Source organism: Gekko japonicus, unplaced genomic scaffold (assembly GCF_001447785.1).
Source record: "Gekko japonicus isolate JY-2015 unplaced genomic scaffold, Gekko_japonicus_V1.1 scaffold488, whole genome shotgun sequence".
Classification (NCBI taxonomy): Eukaryota; Metazoa; Chordata; class Lepidosauria; order Squamata; family Gekkonidae; genus Gekko; species Gekko japonicus.
Window position 1 is genome coordinate 77,491 of NW_015176466.1, and position 20,126 is coordinate 97,616.

Sequence of the window (20,126 nt, forward strand, 5' to 3'; positions counted from 1 at the left end):
AGGGGGTCCAGGACACCAGAAGCCCTCCCACTCCCCCCCCCCCCCCAAGCACCAAGAATACAGAGCATCCCTTGCCCCAGAGCGAGAGTTCCTATCTATACCTTGTGGCTAATAGCCACTGATGGACCTCTGCTCCATATGCTTATCTGATTCCCTCTTGAAGCCGTCCGTGCTTGTAGCCATCACCACCTCCTGTGGCAGTGAATCCCATGTATTCATCCCTCTTTGGGTGAAGAAGATCACCTCTTGGGTGAAGAAATCGCCTCTGTTCTTCTCTTGACCCGAAAACCCCTATGGGGTCACCATAAATCAGCCACAACTTGACAACGCTTTCCACCACCGTGGGAAGGCTTTGAATATTCAAAAGTGCCGAAGTCAATGGTAAATATTATTACATTCTGACTGAAAATGTACTTCTGTGTAGCTGAAAGAGGAGAGGATGCAGTGGATTCCATATGGTGCTGGCTGACAAGCACAGTCGCTAATGCACACACAGCCAAAAAAAAAAGTCTCAATTTACACAATGACTCAGCAGAAAAAGGCCAAAGGCTGGAGGCACAGCAGCAGCGAAATCTCTGCAAGGGGCTGCGCTCGGTGATTTCAGCTAGCAATTTAATCCTGGTAACAGATGTTCTTACATTTGGTCCTTCAAAAGCACAGTGCTTTGTAGAGTTGGTCGTCTCTCCTCTGCCTTACGGGGTAAGATGGTTTCCTCAGGAGAGAACGGCTTACAACGAAAGCTGGTTTGATACTAGTTCTTGGCCTGAATTGTTTTAAATCACACCAATCAATGATTTAAATCACTGGAAACAACCACCTCCCCAACAAGAGTGATTGATACCGACCTTCCAGTTTTGAAAGTCACTTTATTTATCAAACAACACAGTGACTGATGGCCATGAACTGTAAAAGGTATTGTTGCTAGTAAACAGAACCTTTATAACGACCAAAGAGCAGGATCCAAAACCCTTTGCCGTGTGGCCCACGTGGCTTTTGCATGCAGAATTATACCAGCTAGGGACAAAAGAGAAGTGAAACCTTTAACGTTTCCCCCTTGGCCCTCTCTCTTTTGCACATGTCTCAGTACGTTTGATAGATCTCCATGCATCAGTTTCAAGAGACAACTATGGTAAGCTTTAACGTGATTGCTTGCTTTAAATTGAGATGCATTCTGCATAAAAAACCATTTTTACAAGCAAAGAATGTAACTGAAACATTAAAAAAAATAAGTTTCTAATTGCCAATTTTTATAGACCCAGGTGGCTCTACTTCTGCAGATTGCAGAGCAGTGCTTACCCCAGCAAACGTACTCCCCCCCCCCACCCTTTGCTGGCAGGATCTCTGAACTACATTTGGTGCCTTTTGTGGTGCGACAACAGGCTCTCTCTTGCATATTGCCTCGTTAAAATTAAATTTCAGCAGGCGCAGGAAGGAGGTCCCTGTGAGTCGACATCCATCTATACGGATTGTCAGAAATCAGAGTATTGTAAGCGGGTCTGCAGCCAGACCACCCCCACCCACCCCCCAAGTGCCAGGACTAGTATGAAACCCTAGAAGCACGCTCAGTCCTGAAATCACTATTGATTCTGTGCTGTTAAGGGCCTGAAAGCGCTTCATTGATTTGGCCACGTCCAAGCAGATGCCTCATTGCCTCCCTCCCTATAGGCCGGCAGTGTTGAATGCCTGCTTAAACAACAAGGGAGTGCATTAAAGACTAATAGGTCTATTGCGATACGAGCTTCTGCAAGCCAGATCCAACGTCACCAGATCCATGAAGTATATTATCTTCAGTCAGCAAGAGTGTGTGTGTGTGTGTGTGTGTGTGTGTGTGGGTGAGTGAGTGAGAGAGAGAGAGAGAGAGAGAGGGGGGGGGGTGATTTGATAATAAAATGAGATGAGAAGCAATGCTGGGTATGTCAGAACACAAATGAAAACAAGTTCCAGTCAAAAGGGTTGAACACAAAAAAACAAAAAACAGGGGAACAGACGTGACCCACTCCGAACTGAGGATACATTGACGAAGCAAAATGAATAATGTATATTCATATACATGAAATAATGTATAAAGAGGGACAACTTCTTACTGTAGTGAGCTGCACCCTTCCCAGTCCCTTATGAATCCAAGAACGACTGTGTCAAATTGCACATCATCGCCAACTCAGCAGCTTCACGGGGAACCTCTTCCTCTGAAACCCTTTCCTTGAAATACGGCAACTTTCAAGCCTGTTACAGCAACTACTGGGGGTGGGGGAGGACTGAAAGACCACCCACTGGCTTCCGAGAATTATCCTTCAAAGCCATCTGAATTGTACATTCTGTTGTGTAGGGCTTGCTTGGGAGGGAAATGGGAGAAGGACACTGCTAGCCCTCGGAGGGATATGAGGTTGCCGGCTGCCTGCAGGAAAACTATCCTGTCCCCGCTACAGAGGATAAATGGGAGGTTATCTACTTCCGTGCCGTGAATAGCTTCAGCTGACCATTCCACCTCCTAAGCAACCCATACATCCCACTGGAAGACTTTGCCATGTTTTGATGCGTCAGAGGAGTTACCCTACCCAACACAGTTTAAGATGCGCGTATATCAGCGTTTAATCACAGAGAGCGATTCAAATGTGGGATTCGCTGCCACCAGAGGCTGTAGTGATGGCCACAGGAATAAACAGCTTTGAAAGGGGATTAGACAGATCCATGGAGGATGTCTATCAATGGCTACTAGCCATGGTGACTGAGGGGAACCTCCACGTTCAGAGGCACCAATCCTCTGAATCCCACTGCCAGGAGGCAACATCAGGGGAAGGCCTCTATCTCTATGCCCTGTTGTTGGCCCTCCAGAGGACCTGGCTGGCCACTGTGTGAGACAGGATGCTGGACTAGATGGACTATTGGTCTGATCCAGCAGGGCTCTTCTTATATTCTTATGTGTTGTCCGTGTACACAGTTTAAAGACTTCTAGGAGGAAAGATGCTTCTGTACGTAACAAGAGAGGTCCTCGTACATCACAGGATTCCCCTTTCTTCTTAAACCTCTTTGCCACCATCCGATATCTCTAGAAATACAGTATGGCTCAGCAAACGCAGGGATCGCTTGTGGGGGTATAGAAGATTCCAGTTCAAAGCACCGCTCACTGAAGCTCACTTGCTTCAGGCCACCCCTGAGCCCGCTGAAGAAAGGGCAGGAAAAGATAAAATGGTGCTATGCGGCCCAGCATCGCTCCGATTGGCAGTCAAGGGCCTCAGGCGGAGCCAGGGGGCGAACCTTCTACTAAAGCACAGCACGAACTCTACCATGGCTCTATGGCAGGTGCAGACAACTCCCGGCACGTGTGCCAAACAGCAGCACACCAGACCACTTTGCTTGATGTGAAAGGCCAGTCTTACACCTGAAGCTGCCTTCTACTGAACCAGACCCTTGCTCCATCAAAGTCAGTATTGTCTACTCAGACTGGCAGCAGCCCTCCAGGGTCTCAGGCAAGGAGTCTTTCACATCACCTACGGCCTGGTTCTTTTAACTGGAGATGCCGGGGATTGAACCTGGGACCTTCTACATGCGAAGCAGATGAGCCACAGCCCCTCCCAGCACATACGAAGCTGCCTTATATGGAACCAGACCCTTGGTCCATCAAAGTCAGTACTGGCTACTCAGACTGGCAGCAGCTCTCCAGGGTCTCAGGCAGAGGTCTTTTGCAAACACCTTCTGCCTGGTCCTTTTCAACTGGAGATACTGAGGACTGAACCCAGGACCTTCTGCATGCCAAACAGATGCTCTACCACTGAGCCATAGCCCCAGTGAACAAGGTAAGCCCTTAGTAGTAGTTGTCATGAGCTCCTAAGGTGCTGGCGACACTAGCGGGGTTGAGCTTCGCTCCCAGTACATCAGGCCAAGCCTCATCTCTCCCCCTTGACTTTTATTTGCCAGCACACCAACATCTTACCAGGTAGACACCGCAGGATTTTTGGCACTCCGGCCAAAACAGTTGCTCCCCCTTGAGCTACAGCTTTTCCATCCAAACCACACTCAGGAAAAAAGACACCTGCTGTAAACAAGCATGGACGGCTTCAAGAGGGAACTGGATAAAGATATGGAGCAGTGTTCTATCAGTGGCTATTAGCCACAAGATATAGGTAGGAACTCTCAGGCTGGGGCAAGGGATGCTCTGTATTCTTGGTGCTTGGGGGGGGGCAACAGTGGGAGGGCTCCTAGTGTCCTGGCCCCACTGCTGGACCTCCTGAGGGCACCTGGTATTTTTGGCCACTGTGTGACAGAGGGTTGGACTGGATGGGCCACTGGCATGATCCAGCATTGGCTTCTCCTATGTTCTTATAGGAACTCTCAGTCTGGGGCAAGGGATGCTCTGTATTCTTGGTGCTGGGGGGGGGCAACAGTGGGAGGGCTCCTAGTGTCCTGGCCCCACTGCTGGACCTCCTGATGGCACCTGGTATTTTTGGCCACTGTGTGACACAGTGTGTTGGACTGGATGGGCCATCGGCCTGATCCAACACTGGCTTCTCTTATGTTCTTAAACCCCATCAGGCAGGAATGAACTCTTGATAAAATAAATTTCATGCACACAGGTCAAGCCTAAAATGTGCTGACCTGAGAAACGTGCTTAGGATAAAGCGTGCCGGCAGCAGCTGTAGCTCACTACTGCACACACTTGTGCTTAGGACTGCTAGGCATCCCAACAAAAGGCCACCCTCTACAACATCTCATGTTTATTCCCTTCGTAAGTGCAACGTTTTATTGGCGTAATTAACATTAATAATCCACAAACTCAAGCCGTTATCACATCATTATTATGCTATGGCGAGGCAAGATCACGCTTTTCTGCTGAGCAGTAATCTCCACTGCATGAACAGCAATGGCTTGATATCTTGGGACACGGTCATTTTCTGCAAGCAATCGGCAGCTTAATCTGCTGGGCAGTTCCCCATAGCAAATATTTAGTTCTGTTGTAGTTCCCCACCACCGCCACCAAGGCAATGTCTACATCGCAAGGCCAATTGCCAGAGTGAAACAGAGTGAGAAGAAATAGCGTGTTAGCAAACAAGTATGACATGCTGGATGCCAGGAAAGACTTCTGATTAGCCGGGGGGGGGGGGGGTCAAACCACGCACAATGCATTGGAGGCATACAACTTACACAAAACACCACTTCCAACTCACAAATCTTTCAGACAGAGCACAACAGTCCCTTGCGGCTTTATAAAATTACAAATCCATTTGCGTTAAGAGTCTTCAAGCAGCATGACAAAGCAAAGGCCAAAGCCCAAGACGCACTCTCAAGCGTTTGTTGTGTAGTGCTTCCAAGAGCTCAAAACACTTCATGGACATTATAAGAAAATAAGAACATGAGAAGAACATGGAGGTTCCCTTTAGTCACCATGGCTAGCAGGCTCTGATAAACCTCACTCTCCTCCATGCATCTGTCTAATCCCCTTTTAAAGCTGTTTACTCCCTGTGGCCATAACTACGTATTTTCCAATGAGTTTCACAATGGCCCCACAAGTCAGACCAATGCTATTATCTTCAGTTGGGAGAAGGGTTGAGAGGGAGATGCTTGCCTGAGGCTGGTTCCCAACCTCCAGGTTGGGGCTGGAGATATCCTGGAATTATAACTGATCTTCAGATGACAGAGATCACTGTCCCTGGAGAAAACGGTTACTTTGGAGGATGGAATCTATGGCATTATATCCTGCTATTTGGCCTTGCACATCAAGCGAAGAGCCAGTTTGGCGTAATGGTTAAATGTGCGAACTCTAATCTGGGAGAACCTGGTTTGATTCCTCACTCCTCCACTTGCAGCTGCTGGTGTGACCGTGGTTCAGTCACAGGTTCACTCAGAGCTGTTCTCTCAAGAGCCATCCTTGAAAGAGCTCTCTCAGCCCCACCTACCTCACAGGGTGTCTGTTGTGGGGAGGGGAAGGGAGTTTGTAAGCTGCTCTGAGACGCCGAGTGAAGGGTGGTGTATAAATCCAATCCAATCTCTTCTTCTCTTCTCTGCTAAGGCCTCTCACCTCTCCAAACCCCACCGTCCCTTGGCTCCACTCCTAAAACCTCCAGGAATTTCCCAAGAGTTTGCAACCCGAGAAGGAGGAGGAGGAGAGATCTGAACCAGGAACTTCCTGGTTCTTTAATCTGTGTCTCAGCCACTCAGCTAACCCAGCGATCGACAACATAAAATGACATCGGCAGCTTTTTGTAATCTACTTCATACCAAACTATAGATCACAATACCGAGGGGGTGGTGGTGAGAGAAGTAATGTTTATTCTGCGTATTCGAGTCCAGTAGCGTCTTAGGGACGAACACGATTTTCGTGGTATGAGCTTTTGAGAGTCAACGCTCTGACAAAGCAAGTTTTGATGCTTGAAAGCTCATCCCCCGAAAATCTTGCTGGTCCCTAAGACGCTACTGGACACGGATCCAGCTCTCCAACCACAGGCCAACACGGCCGCCCTCTGAGACTGCATGCATGTGTGTCCACGCGCGTGCGCACAAGAGAGAGGGAATGCAAAAGAGGCAGAGGCTCAGCTGGTGCTAAGATGCAGCAGCCGCGGCCTGAAAGTGTTTTTTCGGCACAAACGGCTCAACTTACCACAATTCAATATAGATGTACAGAAAGACTGCCGGAGGGGGTGGGGTTGGGGAGTCAATATCCCATGAATAATACAAAACTTCCAGTGAATGCCAGTTATACTTTTATCTGCCTGAGCTGCATGCCGTTTTAGAATTAATTTTAAAATGAACAACCCACGGACCCGGTAGCTGCAACATGGCAGTTCTTTAAAATGCGACTGAGCTGTCACTGCAACGCGGTGGGCTTGCCAGATGAACCCAGCAGTGTCCCCGGGACCACCACTTTGTGATGGCACAGAAGTAATTGCCAGTTCATGCACCGGGCAGCTGCACATAAATTGCTTGCTTGCAGCAGGGCCTCCCTGCAGGGATGTTTAAGGAGTTCTGTTGTGGCTTGTTCAAGGGCACCCCCCGCCTTTGTCTGCTGCTTTGTTCTGGTAATTCTGAAAAGAACTTGCCTTGGGTGTTCAAATGTTTGCATTTCCACCTGCAACCTGCCCTAAGCCTCCAGGGGACAGCCTGAGTCAAGCATTCGAACCAACACGTACCTGACGAGGATTGAGAGCGCTACTCTGACATCCCACCTTTCCTTTGGGCTTCTACGATGCACACAGTCATAGTTGATGCAGCCGGCATAGTTGATGTAACCTGAGGAGACAGAACAAAGCCACACATTAGCCACGGCTGTGAGAGATAATGGCCAGCAAGTCATCCTCTGGGATGGAAGTGCAGAACATCTGCAGAACGTAAAAAAACCGGGCTTGATTTTGCGAGGACTTGGGTTCCGGCCTTTGATTCACTGATGAACGCAAACGTTTACCGTCCCCCTCTGAGGGGCTGAACCTCTAGGAAAATAAGACTGTGGGGCCTCTTCGGTTTTCCTGATTGCTCTTGACGTCAAGTGTTACTTGCCGCCAACTGTTTCGTGAAATCTGAGGCTCAAACCATTTGCCCTTCACATCTGCTGTCCGGCTGTCAGTTTCCTTTTTCTCGATACTCCTCTCCCACCCAGCAGTTTTCTATTTGGGATTGTCAGTGACTATGAGCCATCCTGCCTCACATCTAGTTGTGATGTCTTTGTGCTTTCCAAACAGCAGCACCCCAGCGACTGACTGCTAGAGCAGGAACCCCAACCTCAGTGATGCCATTGGCACTTTTGGGATCTTAAGAAAGGGCAGCAGGGGTTCCCACAAACTACCTGACACGGGGGACGGAATCAGCTCTTTGCACCGGTACATTCCAGTCTCCAAAGAAAGGGGAAGGGGGTATTCCCTGCACAGCCACACAAAGAGGTCTCCAAGCTCTGAAGAACAGAGTTCTGCCTCAAGGAAGCTCATGTCAGCACAAATGCTCTTAGCCTTTAGCGTGAAGCTGAACTTCCATTTTATTTTCCATGCCCGATGACATAAGGAAGCCTGTATTTGTGGCCTTATTGATGCTACGGGCATTCTGGGGCTCTTGAGAGTGGGTAGCAGGGGCCAACACAAACTATCTGCCACAGGGGCAGAATTGGCTCTTTGCACTGGTACGTTCTAGTTTCCAAAGAGGGGGGTGGCGGCGTGTTCCCTGCATGGCCACGCAAGGAGTTCTCTAAGCTCTGAAGAAGTGAGTTCTGGCTCGCAAAAGCTCATGCTGGAACAAACAGTCTTGGTCTTTACGGTGAAACGGGACTTCTGTTTTGTTTCCCAAGCTCAAAAACTTAAGCAAGCCTGTATTTATGGCCGATATGAGGGTGTGTGGCTCTGAACTGCCTGGAAGGCATGAGTATAACACTTTGCTAGTCAACTAGTAGGGACAGGAGCAACCCAAAAAACTTAGCTTTCCCCCCTGCTGTGTTCAAGAGATGTTCCGCCAGGCATTTGGTTTTAAGGACAGCCAGGGTTTCCATCTATCTGGCACTCCTGTCTCCTGACCCTACCACAATCGGTAGCTTAGCGTCATTCTATCAGGTTGCCCACTGTATTTTTATCGTATTTCTATTGTTTTAACTGTTAATATACGTCTGTCTTTTATAGATGTACACTGCGCTGAGCCCTTCCTTGCAGGAGAGGGAGGTTTAAAAATATAATTTAATAAATAATAAAATAATGTGTTTATTTGCTTCTACTTTGCAGTTTTATTACCCTTTATGTTACCGTTAAAGCTCACTACCAAATATACATAAAGCAGGCGTAAAAACGGTTTTCTCTCGCTGTTCTTCAGACCAAAGTGTCTATATTATTACTGATTTAAGAGCTTGCACTTCAAACCTCATGCATCAGAAGCTTGTTTACTCAGAGAGAAGTCCCGTTGAGTTCCTTGGGACTTACTCCCTATCAAGCGTGCTAAGTTATGAGAGTGTATAAACTCTACCATGTTTCCTTTTGCCAGAACATAGGTCACAGAATATGAATCGGCCTCTGCACACACACAAAAAAGATGCTACTTTTGCTCTTTCTTCCACCTGAGAGATTTGCACATTCATACGTGCAATACCCAGACACCAAACAGACTTTCTCTCCCTATTTCCAAGCAAAATTAAAAAGGGAACGGACTGAGCACATTAACAACAAACACGTTATATAACACTGCTTCCCTGCCTAAGGAAAGAGGGAAGGAAGACAGCTATTTCCAATGCAAATTTCTGCATGAATGATTTGTATTCATTTAAAACGTATATTAGCCGCCTTTCTGCCTTGTAGGAATTCAAGGTGGCTCACAATGTAAAATTAGACACTATGCAGACAAAATGGAAGGGCGGAGAGGCTCACGCAGATACAACTGGGAGTTCCTATCCTCTCCTAGCGTAATCCTAAACAGACTTCAACAGACACAGAAGGGCATATTTATTTTGCAGTGCCAGACACTAACTTTCAAGCCTTGCTTGAACCACAGAGAAAGAACACAGTACCTAAACCAACAGCCAGATGTCTTAACTACAGCTTGTTTTCTGAGCCTTGGTCAAACACTGGTCCAAATATCAAAACCATGGTGAGGATTTAAAACCATGGGCTTGTGTTAACCAGCATTAAGCAACACAACTGCATCAAAACAGTGGGATTAGAGTCCCGTAGCACCTTGGAGACCAACAAGAGTTTCAGGATATGAGCTTTTAAGAGCCAAAGCCTCCTTTGTCCGAATTTTTTGCTGGTCTCTAAGTTGCTATGGGACTTGAATCTTGCTGACCGTCCTCTGAAACTATCTGCAGCAAAGTAAGGGTTAAGCCAGATTTTCGATCCCTCCAGCCTCTCTCTGGCTGCAAGGAGCCAAGCAGGTTTTGCTGGAGACTCTTGGATTCGTTATCTTGTTCTCACCGCATTTCTACTTATCTACTCCCAGTGTTTTTCTACTTACATAACACCATTTACTGCTTGTTTAACATGCTGTGTTCAAGCTTTTGTTCAGATTTCTGCTTTATTTCAGACTTCTGTCATCCCGGTCCTAATATACTGCCTACTAGATGTCTCACCCTATTGAGTTCATTGACTGAACATTGTGGAATCCGACTTGGGCTATAAATGACGTAAATAAATAAATAAATAATTCTACACGCTCCTGTGCACGTTTGGGATCTTCACCATCATTGGCAACAAAACAAGGTTACTGATAACCCATTAAACACAACGCCCTCACTGAACTTTCACATCCAACAGTCAACTTCTACTGATCATTACAAGAAGAGGAAGAGTCCAGTAGCACTTTAAAGACTAAAATAAACTGTGCCAGAGCAGGATCTTTTGTGAGTCACTGCTCATATCTGAATTAGTGAGCCAGTGACTCACGAAAGATCCTACCCTGCCACATTTTTTTTTTAAGTCTTTAAGGTGCTACTGGACTCTTGCTCCCTTATTGGCAAAAAGGTAAAGGTTCCCTTGCTCGAAAGCCAGTCGAGTCCGACTCTAGGGTTGCGGTGCTCATCTCCGTTTCAAAGCCGAAGAGCCAGCGCTGTCCGAAGACGTTTCCGTGGTCAAGTGGCCGGCATGACTAAACACCAAGGCGCACGGAACGCTGTTCCCTTCCCACCAAAGTGGTCCCTATTTATCTACTTGCAATGTCTTGCTTTCGAACTGCTAGGTTGGCAGGAGCTGGAACTAGAGACGGGAGCTCACTCCGTCATGCGGCACCCGGGTCCAGAACTGCTGAACTACCGACCTTCCACGGCCTGCAGTTCAGCATCTTAACCACTTGAGCCACCGCAGCTCTATTGGTACAGACAGATTAACATGGCTACCCATCTTGAGGAGGGAAAGGACAGTAAAGCAATAAATATGTCAAAACAGGGGATAAATGTGTAAAGGGGATAAATGTGTAAATACCTGTAATCCATTTATCCCCTATTTGGACATCTTTCTTGCTTTACTGTCCTTTCCCCCCCTTAATTAAATTAAAACAACTGTTGGCCTTATAACTTTAGCTTGTTATTTAGTCATCTTTGCATATCTTCAAACATCTTCATCATGTTATGTGTTAACTTGCCGTTCGGCTTCTGTCTATACGTTTGAACACTACCTTCCATTCCACTGTATTTGAAGAAGTGTGCATGCACACGGAAGCTCATACCGTGAATAAACCTTTGCTAGTCTTTAAGGAGCCACAGGACTCTAAATACGTTCTACTGCTTCAGACCAACACGGCTACCCACCTGGAATATTACACGAACAGTAAGACTGGGGAGGGCAGGACAATAACTGGAGAAGGACAACAACCGGAGAAGGAAGTACTTCTTCACCCAAAGAGTAATTAACTCTTGGAATTCACTGCCACAGGAAGTGGTGGCGGCTACAAGCATGGACAGCTTCAAAAGGGAATTAGATAAGCATATGGAGCAGAGGTCCATCAGTGGCTCTTAGCCACAAGGTATAGATAGGGGCTCTGGGGCAAGTGATGCTTTGTCATCTTGGTGCTTGGGGGGGGGGGGCAACAGTGGGAGGGCTTCTAATGTCCTGGCCCCACTGCTGGACCTCCTGATGGCACCTGGTATTTCTGGCCACTGTGTGATACAGAGTGTTGGACTGGATGGACCTTTGGCCTGATCCAACATTGGCATCTCTTATGTTCTTATGTAAGGACCTCAGAGCGACAGCACAACTTCCAGCACCTCCAGAGACCTTGTACATATTCCTGCGACTGCAGACATAGCTGGGGGAAATTTGTTATGGCCATCACACTTGGGCATGAAGGGGGGGAAAACCCCTGCATTCACCGAAGACTTTGAATGTGAGCACTGCTGACACTTCCAGCACAAGCAAGACTGTCACGTACAGTTATCGCTCTTTTTTAAAAAGTACTCATTAAAAACTGTCTCAGCTAAGTAGCGAGTCAGCATCTCATCTCACGTAACAAAGCCAGTTGCATTATTTCATTATTCTCTGTTCCAGGAAAGGGCTCTTCTGTGGCAACGGCAGCTGCACCAGGCTCCATCTACCTCCGAGCGCCCAATTAACCCCCTCTTGATTATGTATTCCACGTAGGCCGCTCTCAAGGTCACAGTTGCTCTACGACAGCTAGGGATGGATTCTCTGCAACCAAATATCCCGGGCGATCCTGAAGGAAACACGTTAAGCCTATTTTTAAAGACAACAAGCTGTGCTTCATGGGAAACCAATGAATTTTTTTTCAAAATATGCCTGCGTTCACTTTCCAGATCTCCATTACACTTTATACAAGTAACATTTTTTTGTTTTGGCATATGCACACCCTTCCGACAGGGAAAAAGACCATTACTAACTCAGTCTTTTGGAAGAAGACATTGCTGCTCACAGGCAATGTTCCCTCTAAGCTGCGGAGTCTTGTGAGCAACAATTCTACTCTGTGAGCTACTGGCATCAAAGTTGTGAGCGAGCGATTTGGCTACTGCATAAATTAGTTTGCTCTGGAGCCATCCTTCCTGAACGAAGACAAAAATGTATGAGCCAGAGGCTAAAAACCTGTGAGGCTAGCTCACAATACTCAGCTTAGAGGAAACACTGCTCACAGGTCCTAGCCGTGATGGCACCCTGACCTGTATAGCCCCAGGCTAGCCCAATCTCATCAGATTTCAGAAGTTAAGCAGGGTCAGTGCTGCCTTGGATGGGAGAGCTCTGAGGAAATCCACGGTCGTGACGATGCAGAGGCAGGCAATGGCAAACCACCTCTGAACTTCTCTTGCCCTGCAAACCCCATGAAGTCAGCTGTGACTTGATGGCAAAAAAAGCGGCAGGAGAGAAAAGGGCCGTGGAGTTCAGCACTCCTCCAGAGATGGTGTCCCACCCACACTGCGATGTCATTGTATCGTGGAAGGTGAAGGGAGTCACGAGGGCCTGTCAGAACTCTACTGCCCCAGCCACTTTCGACATCAAGCACCAACCACATTGTGTGAAACGGTGACATCACAGAGCCCACCAGCTCCTCCGTCCTTGCGGGGACGGCAGGGGAAGAGAGTATGCCTGCTTGTTCAACAAGAGTCAGGCGGATCACCATCACAACCAGACAGTGGTGCAACAACACCCCAAGAAGAGCTTGAAGTATACAATGGGCAAAGATCAGGTGTAATACGACAAAATCCAATGGTTTAATTAAGATAACTATAGTCAGTGAGTGATTGTCCAAATGGCAGGCCATGCCCTTTCTACTTAGTTGGGGTCCACCAAACCAAGATCTGAAACTGTGATCCAAAGGCATGCCCCGGATTCCCGGGCACTGCCCGCATGTACTCCCTGGCTACAGAAAAAGAGCAATAAAACCATGATCTGTCGAGGCAAACCAGGAATGAAGAGGCACCTGAAGAACTGCATCAAATGACGTGACGTGTCACCCCTACCTGGAACTCACCAAGTCTCATGTTTTCCAGCTTTACTGTCTTGATGAGACTTGGAAAGGTTTTCTGTTCTCTTCCTTCAGGTGCAATACTCAACTGCCAACAACTAATCCGTATGACCCGAAGACAATTCGTTGAAAACCCAAAGCTGACAGATAGCAGCTGAAATAGTTTCTAGAGTGTGTGAACTTACTGCATATTTTTAAGGGGAGGAACTTTTTTTCCCCTTCTGGGCAAGGCTGGCTAGCTGCCTTCAGGGGTTTTAAGCCTCTCCCCTGCAGTTTATGACTGATTTCCTTAAGCCAACGGGAGCTATTTGATCTGCAGGCAAATTTTTGCAGTGCATCTGCTCACCAATTGCAAAATGCATCAATCTGATTGGGGGGGGGGGAAGGATCTGTGGAGAGCAGAATAACATTACCTTGTGGCCATAGTTTAGACTGGCCAGACACCCACACAAGAGACTGAATTCGACCCTCGGTCAATCCAGGCCAGCCCTGTCTACTCAGATTGGCAGCAGCTCTCCCGGGGTCTCTGTCTGAGGTCATTCACATCACCTACTGCCTGATCCTTTTAACTGCTAATACCATTGAATTCTTCATGCCAGGCAGAGGCTCTTCCACTGAGCCACAATGGTAACAAGAACATTTCTCAAATCTATACCCTCTTTGAGGAACTCCAAGATCCAGTGTAATGTCATGATTAGGGTGTCAAACTTGGATGAGGGAGACCCAGGTTCAAATGCTCACTCTGTTATGGAAACTCACTGGGTGACCTCGGGCCAGTCACACTCTCTCAGCCTAACCTACCTCACAGAGGTGTTGTGAGGATAAAAGGGAGGAGAGGAGAAGAATGTAAGCTGCTTTAGGTGGGATATAAATGAAGTAAGTAAATAAGTGACCCAAAACAGTTGGTGGCGGTGAAAGTAATTTCAAAAACGTCTTGTCTTCTGTGCCTGTTAAGAAGACTAAGGATCAGAGCTTATGGTAAGAGGCTGCTACACAAATGAGCCTTGGAGGAGTTTCAGGCTTGTTACGGGATCTCGACTTCCCCCTTCCCCGTGCTCCTGCTCCCACCCTGGAACCCTGGTTTGCAGTCCAAGCACAAGCCAGTTTGCGGATGCTGCCGTCAACCTGCGATTTGCTATGCAATACGTGAACTGCCTCATGCAAGGGGATTCAACGAGCAGGGATGACACTTTGGGCCCCGGTCACACGGCAAAGTTGCCGTGGGAGAGGCACGGATGGTGGGCGGATTATCCGGGTGTGATCACACCCCAACATCTGGGAAGTGGAGCCGACAATGCGCCTTAAAAAACTAGTACCTCCAAGGTACTAGTAAACGTTTCCCACGGGCTGCCTCCAGATCGTGCTGGCGCACGGCATTCCCCTCCGGCACCGAGGGAAGGACCTGTGGTGTGCCGCCAGCGTGTCTGATTGCGTAATCGCACATCAAACTGCACCGGGGCAATTAGCCACACCTCCCCCCCGCGATATCTGGCCTGTGTGAGCGGGGCCTTAATAAAGCTGATTTGCAAAGGAGCGACCACTGTTTGCCACTTGATCAGGACCAAGCAAGGTTCCTGTTGATGACTTCCCTTGTGGTTCTAAGGACATGCGCCATTTTGTTTTTGTACAGGGGAAATGTCACCACATCACGCAGGATTGCTAGCAGGTTTTCAGTGGGAAGAATTTGCTCACTGTAGTCCCTTTGACTCACTGCGGGGCACAGATTAGGCCAAATAAGAACATATACAGGTATAAAGCCGCCGTAAACTTTCAGAACACTGGTTCTCCTAGCTCAGTGCTTTCCAATGTGGCTAAAAGAAACTCTCTCACAGGGAAAGGTCTTTCCCAAAGTCATCCACTGCTTGAAGTCCTCTACCTGGCAATGCCTGAGACTGAACCCAGGACTTTCTGCATACAGAAGAAGTTCCACACCAAACCTCAGCTCCTCCCTCCCCAAGTATGAAAAACAACAGAGACTTTGCATCCTGTGGTCACTGTGCCCCACCATAACATTTTCAGACTTTCTCCACAATCAAGACTACCAGAATTTTGAGGAGGACCTAGTAGAGAGTCTGGGAGCGGATATAAAAGCGTAAATGAAATAAATACCATTCTCAAAGCGGAGGACCTCCAGTGATGGCACGAAAGGAAGAGGATTTATAGTGCAGGAACTGAAAGTGTTAACAGCAACCCGAAGGAGGATCGAACAAGCCGGGAGGAGAAGACAACAGAGGAAGCTCCTCCACGTCGGCGAAAGTAAAAGTACCCAGCACGCAAAGAAGCGGTTCTGAATGCGCCCAGAAGAGATTTTTTTATTAACAGAAATTCAAAGGAACATTACTTAAACATACTAACAGATAATTAATTGTGACCGGACTAAGAAAAGAAGTTTGACAACACACAGAAGAAGCCCAAGAAGATTAATTGGACATTACTAACAGTTTAATTTACCAGTTTATATATCACTCAGCTTTCTCTTTCTCCCACTGTCTACCCTTCCCATTTTTTCTTTTAAGCGAAATACCTCCCCTTTTTAGGGGAGCCAATAAAATCTTTATTAAAAAAAAAAAGACTACCAGAATTTTATTACATTACAGCTGAAGTGTTCACCCTGCTAAAAAGGAAGTGTGGCACATGCAGACCATACAGGACCACATGTGAGCAGAGTCCTTCCTTCCATAAACTTTACTCTCAATACCTACTTCGAGTTCTTCTTTATTCTACAACCAGTGTGGTGCAGTGGTTAGAGTGACTCCACCACATGCAGCTGCTGGTGTGACTTTGGGTCAGTCACAAGTTCTCTCAGAGCTGTTCTCTCAACTCTCTCAGCGCCACCTACCTCACAGGGTGTCTGTCGTGAGGAGGGGAAGGGAAAGCGATTGAAAGCCGCTCTGAGACTCCTTCGGGTAGTGAAGGGCGGGGTATAAATCCAATCTCCTCTTCTAGAAGAGAACCCAGGTTCAAATCCCCGCTGGTGCCATGCAAGATTTCTGGGTAACCTTGGGTTAGTCACTCAGCCTAACCTACCTCAAAGGGCTGGAGTTCTGAAGGTAAAATGGAGAAAGGGAGAATGATGCTGCACACTGCTTTGGGTCCCCCACTGTGGAGAAAACTGGAGTATAAATATCTAAATAAATAACCTCGAATGCTAGTTTTGGGTGGAGAGGGCGAATGCCCTGAACAGTAGTGAAAACTGGGGGCAGGGAGGAATAAGAGAGAAGAACTCAGTGACCTTTCCATGCAAAAGATTCAAGAGAAGGGCTGCCCGTGAGAGTGGATGGGCAAAGGTCTGACTCCATCCTGAAGCAGTTTCCCAAGTGGTCTTTTCTTAAACAGAGACTAAGGAATTAAATCAATGAGTATGTACTTTTGTTTCGCTACTGGAAAAGAAAGCAGCCAACAAAAGCATCAGTTTCTGGCTCGGCATTGGGAGTGCTCCCCCTCCCCCTTCAACCAAGGTGGCTATAAGTGAAATGATTTTAGTGCAGACACATCAGACCAAAGAGCCAATTGTCCCGGACAAGGCACTGATTAAACCCAGCTTTCTTCCAACCTGGCTCCTGGGAACACAGAGAGTGCAAAGCTCTCGCTCTTCTCATAATCACTGGGACGCCTGAAGAAAATTTCACGCCAGCGAAAAATCAGGGAAAAATTAGTTCCATCCCTGCATATCAGTATTGCAATACCCAAAGTGGAAAGTGAAATTTTGGGATCATATGGCACTGGGGTGAGCACGAAGTCCACAGCAGGATGGGAAAATTATGTTCTAGAGTCTGCACAGGTTCAACGCATTTTCAGAGGGGCTGGCTATGGAATAAAAGGAATATAGACTGCATGTGGACTACTTCCCCAGGTTAATAATAATAAAAATAACACAAAAAAATACTATTTCAGGAAGAAGGCAAGGCTAGAATCCTTTTTTCTAACTCACTAGTTTTCTAACATCAGAGGATTTTTTTGCGAGAAGAAGCATTTATTCTCATCAGCCTCCACTTCAGTTTGGACAGGAACAGTTCAAACAGAGGTGACTACCTTTGTAAAAGTAAGCACACAGGAGACAACAGCCTTTGAGTGGGGTGCAAGTATTTACCGAAAGGCTGCAATCCTATGCACATGTTCCTTGAAAGCAGACCCGATTACAGTCCATGGGACACATATTCAAATAAATACACCCAGATCAAGGCGCATGAAAGATGGAAAGAGGGTGGAGGAGAAGGTGGGTTGATAAGAGCCTAGAGCCAGTTTGTTGTAGAGGTTGAGTGTGGACTCTAATCCGGGAGAACCAGGTTTGATTCCCCCCTCCTCCACATGCAGCTGCTGGTGTGACTTTGGGTCAGTCACAAGTTCTCTCAGAGCTGTTCTCTCAACTCTCTCAGCGGCACCTACCTCATAGGGTGTCTGTTGGGGTGAGGGGAAGGGAAAGCGACTGAAAGCCGCTCTGAGACTCCTTTGGGTAGGGAAGGGCGGGGTATAAATCCAATCTCTTCTTCTTCTGTTCTAGAACAGAACCCCCATCTTGCACCTATTCAAGTTTGATTCATTTGGAACCCCACTGAGTTCAGTGAGGCTTACTCCCCAGTACATGAAAACCAAATGTCTTATGGTATCTTAAAGTTTAACAGGTTTTTTTAATGCCAACAAACTACTACAGTCACATACTCTCAGCCTAACCTACTTCACAGGGTTGTTGTGAAGATAAAGTGGAGGAGAGGAGAATTAGGGAAGCCACCTTGGGTCCCCACTGGTTACAGTTCCGCAGGGCCTGTTAGACAGAGCTCTTCCACCAGGCCTTCGACTAGCGAGCCGCACTTAACAAACTGAGGCCCTGGCCCCAATACTAATACCACCACTGAGGGCCTGTGCTCCACCAATTATGACCCAGCCTGAGATGTCAGCCGACTGCACTCGATTTAATGTAAGTCTCTATTTTCCTGTTTAATCAAATTCTACGTAAGCCGCCCTGAGCCAGCTTCGGCAGGGATGGCGAGGTATAAATTAAATAAATGCATGAGGAGAATACAGAACAGCACCAATGTTCCCTCTAAGCTGTGGAGTCTTGTGAGCAAAAATTCTACTTTGTGAGCTACTGGCATTAAAGTTGTGAGTGAGCCATTTAGCTACTGCATAAATTAGCTTGCTCTGGAGCCCTCCTTCCTGAGCGAAGACAGAAATGTGTGAGTCGGAGGCTAAAAAACTGTGAGCTAGCTCACAATAACAGAGAACACTGAACAGCACTAACATGAATGAATGAATGAATTTTATTGTTACGGCGCTTAGCCAGCAATAACTAACATGGTTGCCACCAGTGTTCCCTCTAAGCTGAGTTAGCTCACACTTTTTTAGCCTCTGGCTCACACATTTTTGTCTTCGCTCAGGAAGGATGGCTCCAGAGCACACTAACTGATGCAGTAGCCCAATCGCTCGCTCAGAACCTTAACGCCAGTAGCTCACAGAGTAGAATTTGTGCTCACAAGACTCCACAGCTTAGGGGGAGCATTGCTGGCCCAAGTAAGCATGCATGCCTAGGAAAGCGGGGAGCAAAAGGGGCGGGGGGGGGGGGAGAAAATTGGTTGGGAAGACAATACAGAGGAAAGGAAAGAGCCCTTCCTCCCACCAAGTCAAGGTTCTTCGGCTCAGTCAGGCTCTCCTTTAGTTTTAAACAGACAGTTTTTACAGCTGTTTGTTGGTATGGAGGAAGTCTCTTTATAGAAAAATGTAAGATCTGATTAGACGGGGGACAGAGCAGGCAGAAATAGCTTTGCCCAATTTCCATCCTTCTATTAGTGCTCATAGACCAACAGTCATAAGCAAAACAGGGGGGGGGTGACTCCACAGTAATATACAAGGAAACATGGGGAAAACAGATTGTGAATGGGGGAGAGCAAGAAGGCAGGTGAAGAGGATGGCAGGGGGCACGACAATGGGCAGGCCTGCCTGCAAGCAGGGAGAGGGAGAGAGAAAGGGAGCCTGGTCAGCGAAGAGCTACTGATTCATTCTACTGCACTTTTATGGGAGGAGGAGGAAGAGGGGCAAGCAGGCAGCTCCAAATAGGGCAGGGGGCTTTTAAGGGGGGGGAGAGATCTGGGGGTGCAGAGGAGGGGCAGGAATCACACAGTCTCCAAGGGGCAGCCAGGGAGGGTGTCCCCTGCAGCGCCCTGGAAGGGAAGCCGAGGGGGCGGGGCTTAAAGCCATCCCGCGAGCCCGTGGGCGTGGCTTGCCGGGAGAGGGGCGTGGCCTCCCCCTCCCTCAGCGACTCACCGTCTCTTCGTCCCCTTCAGGGCTCTCCGGGCGGCGCTGACCTTGCCGGCAACGGTCCGGGACGACTTCGGCGGGGGGGCATGCCGGGGCCGAGCCCATTCCCGGGGCGAGGAGAGACCTCGCCGGGCCCCGCCGGAGGCCGCGTGAGGCACCGTCTTGAGAGGCTGAGCTGAGGAAGCCAGCCTTCGGCAGCGCGCATGCGCCCGGCGCGAGGCGGGGTGCGGCCCGAAGGGCGCCGTTCTGCGCATGCGTATCTGCCGCCGCCGCCGCCGCCGCGTCCCAAAGGAGTGTTGATGGCAACTAACTGTAGGCAGAGCGGGAGGGTACCAGATGACTCGCCGTGCATTTCTGGAGTACCGAAGTAAATGCACAAGTCCCGCCGGCCTTTGGAGACTAACAACATATATTCCATCACAAACTGGAATCGTATTGCAGCATAGCACAGAGCGAGAAGGCGGTGAAGTTCTGCCCCGCAAATGGCTGCATTCAAGCGGAAACCGGAAGTGTTTGTT

The 20,126-nt window shown here is 48.0% G+C and overlaps 1 protein-coding gene across 1 annotated transcript in view; it reads right to left on the minus strand.

Moving 5' to 3' along the window:
* The window catches only part of ZDHHC7 (zinc finger, DHHC-type containing 7), a 38,894-nt gene extending 19,039 nt beyond the window's left edge, over positions 1–19,855 (minus strand). The window contains exons 1-2 of the mRNA XM_015427090.1: positions 19,615–19,855; positions 7,122–7,221 (exon numbers count right to left, since the gene is read on the minus strand). The gene's annotated coding sequence lies outside the window, so the exon portion shown is untranslated. The remainder of the gene's footprint in view (positions 1–7,121; positions 7,222–19,614) is intronic.
* Positions 19,856–20,126: the final 271 nt, after the last annotated feature.